Source organism: Pogona vitticeps, chromosome 4 (genome assembly GCF_051106095.1).
Source record: "Pogona vitticeps strain Pit_001003342236 chromosome 4, PviZW2.1, whole genome shotgun sequence".
In the NCBI taxonomy this organism is placed as follows: domain Eukaryota; kingdom Metazoa; phylum Chordata; class Lepidosauria; order Squamata; family Agamidae; genus Pogona; species Pogona vitticeps.
This window is the reverse complement of record NC_135786.1, coordinates 4482984-4489087: the sequence shown is the minus strand read 5'-3', so window position 1 is coordinate 4489087 and position 6104 is coordinate 4482984.

Below are 6104 nucleotides of genomic sequence, written 5' to 3'. Positions count from 1 at the left end.
TGAAGGCGGGGGACGTGCCTAGGCTTGGAAGGGGGTGGGGTGGGGGGTGGGCGAGTGGTAGGGGGAGATGATGGAAGAGAGGAGGGGTGGGTGGGGGCTGTAGGGCGGAGAGGGGCTGGAAGCAGACAAGGGGAACCGATGCGGTGGGGAGAAGAGAGGGGGGAGAGGAAGAAAGGGGGGGACGGCGGCCGCGCCATTGCCCATCTGGCTAGCGCTGCAAGGCACGCCCGGAGCCCAGGAGGAGGGCCCGCGATCTGCGCCCCCCTCCCTCCCACCTTCTCCTCACCCCACCCCTAGCCCCAGTATGCGCCCCCCATGCGTGTTGGGCGGGGGGGCAGCCAGTCTCCCCCCCCCCACCCCCGGGGGGACTCTCCTGTCCTCCCCAAGCGCCGGGGAAAGAGCGGCGGTCCTTGTGGGCGGTCTGGCCTGAAACAAGAAAGGGCTCCCTTTTGTCGCCATCCCTCCCCGCTTTTTGCACCCCCGAAAGAAAAAAAAGGGGGGGAGGGAGTGGAGGCTGCGGGAAGCCAAGAGAAGGGAAAGGCTTCTCTTCCATCCATCCGCGACCCCCCACCCCCACCCCGTTGCTCGTATTGCTCACAGCCTGGCTAATCTAACCATTAGGCTTCCCTCTCGTCCCTGCTTTTCTTCCCACGATTCCCAGCCGCCGAGGGAGGGGTGTCAAGAAATTCCTGGCCGGGCAGGGAATTCCTCTGTCCCTCCCTTTCCCCCTCCCATCGCTACCCTCCCGCTCTCCCCCTCCCGGCGCAAAACGGCTCCTCCGACGGTCCCCCCCCCCTTGTCCCTGCCGGAGGGTTGATTAACTCTTCCTTCAACCTCCGCTCCCTCGTGTCCAGCCGAAGGCAGAACAATAGGGACACGTGTCTGCGAGAGAAGAGAGGGGGGGAGAGCATGGGGAGGGGGGAAGATCCCCTCCCCCGCTCCCCATATATACACACATACAGCCACATCGTTAGCCCAGATTTCTTTGTCTTGGTGGAAACCAGGGTGTTTTAAGACCCAGTATTGTGAAGAACAATAATTACTCATCACTCGTTCTTCTGGTCGTTGTTGTTGTTGAGTTTGGCTGAAGTACAGAAAGGGACCCCTCTCTGGTTGAGCAAAGCTCCGAGTTCAGCCAAGGGTATATATATAACAAGGCTTGGTTTCTGACCCTCTGTCACGATTCCCACGTGGCCCTGGGTTGTTTCACCAAGCAAAGGCACACGCTACGTGTCCTTCAGCTGCCACCAGTTGATTACATCAACTTGGTTCACCATTAATGACAGAGGTCCCCGCGAGGTATCATTTAAAAACCAAGTCAAAATTGTTTATTGTTACAAGTGATAAAAGTCTAGTCAATGTCGTGAACTCTCAATTAAACAAAACCTTCTTTCTTCTCCTCTCCACTCCCTACTTTCTCTCTCCCCCTCCTTTTCTCTCCCCCCACTTAACTCCGCCCCCACCAACTCCTATTGGTGCATGCAAATATCAACATAAATATTCAAGAGCAGGGTGAACACTACACCCTCTCATTACACAGACACACACACACACACACAGAGGATAAGCTGAAGTTATTTTACTGCCTGCAAGGGGAACTTTCCCAATGGGTCTCCTCCATCACATCACCACCACGCTCAGAGACTGCCACACATTCATCCTTGTGAAGGACACAATCCACAGGTACTTTATTAGTCAAGTGTTCCACGTTATAGTTCCCGTTTGCTTTAACATGCAGGTGAACTGTGCAGTGGGTTGGGAGCCACACTTCCTGCCTCTTACTCCCGCACCCTTAAGAACACCTCCCACCAGTCATGTGTTTTAGCCTTGCTTGTGGTCATAGACTCATCAAACCCTAGAATCATGGAGTAGGAAGGGGCCTGGAAGGCGATCCAGTCTGACCCCTTGCTCAAAGCTGGAATCCAAATCAAAGCAGATCTGTCCAGTTTTCTCTTGCAAATCGGTCTTTACATGACCCTCATGGGGTTTTCGAAATACACAAGATATTCAATATGTGGTTTACCGTTGCTATCTCCAAGCAGGAATCCGAACCCAGCTCCACTGAATCCTACTCTAAAGCTCTACTCACTATGCCAGACTGTCACGTCGACCTTGACTTTCTGCTAACTTGGGTCTATTTTGCCCCAGAAGAAGGTGGGCAGGCTTTGAAGCTCTTATCATTTTTGGAAAGCCCTAAGGGAATCAACCCTGAGTGCTCACTGGAAGGACAGATCCTGAAGCTGAGGCTCCAATCCTTTGGCCACCTCATGAGAAGAGAAGACTCCGTGGAAAAGACCCTGATGTTGGGAAAGTGTGAAGGCAAGAGGAGAAGGGGATGACGGAGGACAAGATGGATGGACAGGGTCATCGAAGCAACCAACACGAATTTGACCCAACTCCAGGAGGCAGTGGAAGACAGGAGGGCCTGGTGTGCTCTGATCCATGGGGTCACGAAGAGTCGGACAGGATTTAATGACTAAACAATGACAACAAGGGGGTGGGGGTTGATAAGGGTTCTGCTCTTGTTCTCCTTGATGCCAACTCTTTCCCACAGTGATGAGGATCTGTCTTCCCACCCTATCATGGAACAAAGAGTGTGCTAGACGTTCTCCTGGAATTTGAAGGAAGGCGTGCCTGGGTATCATAGTCTTTTGGCCTGCTCTCCATGTTTTCCTGGGCCCAAATCCGCAAAGGCTTGCCAGCCTGGCAATAAAAATGAATTCTGCCGTACACATCACCCAAGCATGAATTATATGACTTCCAGAAAGAACAAAACGTGAACACTGTTTTCTTTCTATTGCGTTACAGCTTTGGTTTCTTCATGAGCTGTCCTGCTCTTAAATTTCAAATGACTTGGCTGTCAACTCCGGGGTAGCAAGGGGTCATAGCATCGTAAAACAGAAAAACAGAAATTAATGTAAGGTTCCTGGTTCCTCTGGTAAGGTCCTGAAAAAGAGAAAAAACGGTTGGAGATGGGGAAAAGGGGGGAAAAAACCCAAATATAGGTAAGAGGTTTATTGGACAAAGGAAGGAAGGAAGGAAGGAAGGAAGGAAGGAAGGAAGGAAGGAAAAGGAAGGAAGGAAGGAAGGAAGGAAAGAAGGAAGGAAGGAACTGATAATGAAAGGAAGGAAGGAAGGAAGGAAGGAAGGAAGGAAGGAAGGAAGGAAGGAAGGAAGGAAGGAAGGAAGGAAGAGGTCTTGCAAGGCAGAGCTCAAGTGGTCTAGAAACAAACAGCTCAAAGGTTACAGAAAGCCATACATACTGCTAAGAGCTCTTTATCAAAACAATAGAATGAGTGATGCTGTCAACTCCAGGATGACAAGCCCATTCCAGGAGCTGAAGATTCAAAGCAGTAGCCTGCTTATAGAAAGCCTTGAACCTGTTTCCATCTCAAAAACATTTACACTGAAAAGAATCTTACTTGTTATGTGCCAGCAACTCATTTCCCACCTACGGCAATCTTACAAATGATTGAACTCTCTAAATGTGTCAATAACACTTTGCTCTGGTCTTATAAGCTAGGTTAGATCTTCCTTTCACATTTACTCTTCCTCTTTCCCAGCTGCTTTCCACTTTTCTGGCTTTTCCTGCCTTTCCCAGCGAGTTCTTATCTTCTCATGATTATGTCCAAAGTACAATAGCCTCAGTTTAGTCATTGCTGCTTCTAGCTACAATCTTGATTTGACTCGAAGCTCCTTCTTTGATTTCCAGGCAGTTCATGGTACTCACAAAGTGGTTTCTATAAGCTTTTGCACCACTGTGAATGATTACAGAATGCGAGGGAAAACCTACAGCCGTATATTGGGAATGATAACCACAGATGCTGGGTGAGAGGTAGGCTACTGTGATGAAATGCAACACAGACACAACATTACTATATACAAAACTATATATAATTTTGTATGGCATTTTTGTTATTATTGTATGATTTTAATTGTTTTGAGCCACCTTGGGTCCCTTATGGAGAGAAAGGTAGCATATAAATACAATACAATACATAGTTTAGGAATTTTACTTTTCTGGATCATAGCTCCCAGACATAGCTATGCTGGCTGGGACTCTCTTGAGGCTTTCCCCGTAAATATTATTTGCCCTTCCTAGGAAATAGAAAGGCTGTATGGTTTGTATACAGGGACATGGGTGGCACTGCGGGTTAAACTGCAGAAGCCTCTGTGCTGCAAGGTCAGAAGACTAGCAGTCATAAGATCGAATCCATGTGACGGGTTGAGTTCTCTTTGCTTGTCCCAGCTCCTGCCAACCTAACCGTTCGAAAGCATGCCAATGCGAGTAGATAAATAGGGACCACCTCGGTGGGAAGGTCATGGTGTTCTGTGTCTAGTCGCGCTGGCCACATGACCACAGACACGGCCTTCAGACAAATGGAGTCTCTATGGCTTGGAGACGAGGATGAGCACCGTGCCCTAGAGTTGGACATGACTGGACTAAATGTCAAGGGGAAGCTTTACCTTTACCATGGTTTATATGCTCCTACACTGGTGAATAACCTGGCCTTACATTCTGCTGGTTCCTGTATTAGAAGGATCTTCCTCTTTCAAGTGAAACAATAATTCTCTCCAACCAGGACAAAATAGACAGAGAACTTGCAACTGATTTCACTGTTGTGTCCGAAGGAGGCCCTGGACACAGACGCACCATCCCTATCCTGCAAAGGGTGAGATTGGTCAATGGCGTGAACACAGGCTAAGGACGGCGATGCTTTCGTCCTTGAGAAGAGATTGTGCTTTCTTTGTAGCCCTCGTGGCTTGGGCAACCTTTCTCCCCATTTCCCCCCTCTTGCTCCCACAGTGACCTCCTGGTTGCAAAGCTGCACTCCCAAAGGACCCTTCCAGTCCTGGATCCATATGGCCTCTTGTCCACTCCGACGTCTTCTCCCGAGCATCCTGTCTCCAAGCAGTGACCTCCACCCCCTCCGGGGGCTCCCATTACGGCACATGGCTGGCGAGAACAATCCAAGGGCTTTCTGACGTCACACAGTCCATCTGTCTCCCCAACCAGGAGCCATGACATCACACGCCCCCCCACAAGTTCAAGTTTACCCCCTTCCTGCTGGATCAAACAGAGACCGCCCCCCCTTACATCCCAGGTCCAACAGAAGGCACCTCTTCATTGGATGTAGAAGGGGTAGCCGTGTTAATCTGGGCAAGCGTTCTAGGTAGAAGGAAATGAGAAAGAAAAAGGTTTTTAAAAAAGGCAGGACTTGTCCACAAAAGCTTACATTAAAAAAAGCTAAAATTAGACACGTCAGTCTTTAAGGTGCCACCACGATTTTGCCTTTTTGTGCTTCTTCTTCTTCTTCTTTAGATGCTCCTGGTTAGAAGCCTGAAGTAGCCTTCCCTTTGCTCTGTTGCTCATTTGCTGGATGCTTGGAGAGCTCCTTTCTTGCTTCCCAAGGTCTTTGGGGAAGGTGGGTAGGTGGGTTGGAGAGAGAATCAGAGAAGCGTGATTTCCTTCCCTGTTCCTCTCCTTCCTTATTTAAAATGGAGTGTGTTTCTTCTCCCCCTCCCCACTTCCTTGGAGGCTCACAGCGACCGAATTGGCGATCACTCATGCCCTAGTTGTGCCAACGTCGCTTGCCCGCTGGCCTGTGATATTTCTCTCTCTCTCTCTCTTTCTCTCTCTCTCTCCTGGGCTGGAGTGTAATAAGTGGGGTAATTAAGTGTAAAAGACAAGGTGGGGGCCAGGATTGGAGTGTCTGGCTGGGCGGCAGGGGGTTGAGAGGGAGAACTGAAGGAGATTGGTGGGGGGGAGAGAGAATAAAGCTCTCGTCTGTTTTCAGAGGCAGGGGAGTGAGATAATATATGCTAATAACCGGCAATCAGTGCTACAGTGGGGCTTAATACTCCGGACTCCGCTAAACCCCTCTGTGCAGCCTCCTTCCCCAATATACACAAAGAGACCCCCACCCCACCCTCTTTGTGCATAGGAAAAGACAGAGGGGAGATGCATTGAGAAAAATGCAGGCTATTTTTTGGGGGGGCTCCCTGGGCCAGGTGGGGGCGGGAGACCCACATCAACCCCTGGTGATCTTAAAATTGGTGGCTTTTTTGGACAGCTGTATGGAAATATTCTCCCTCCGCTGTAT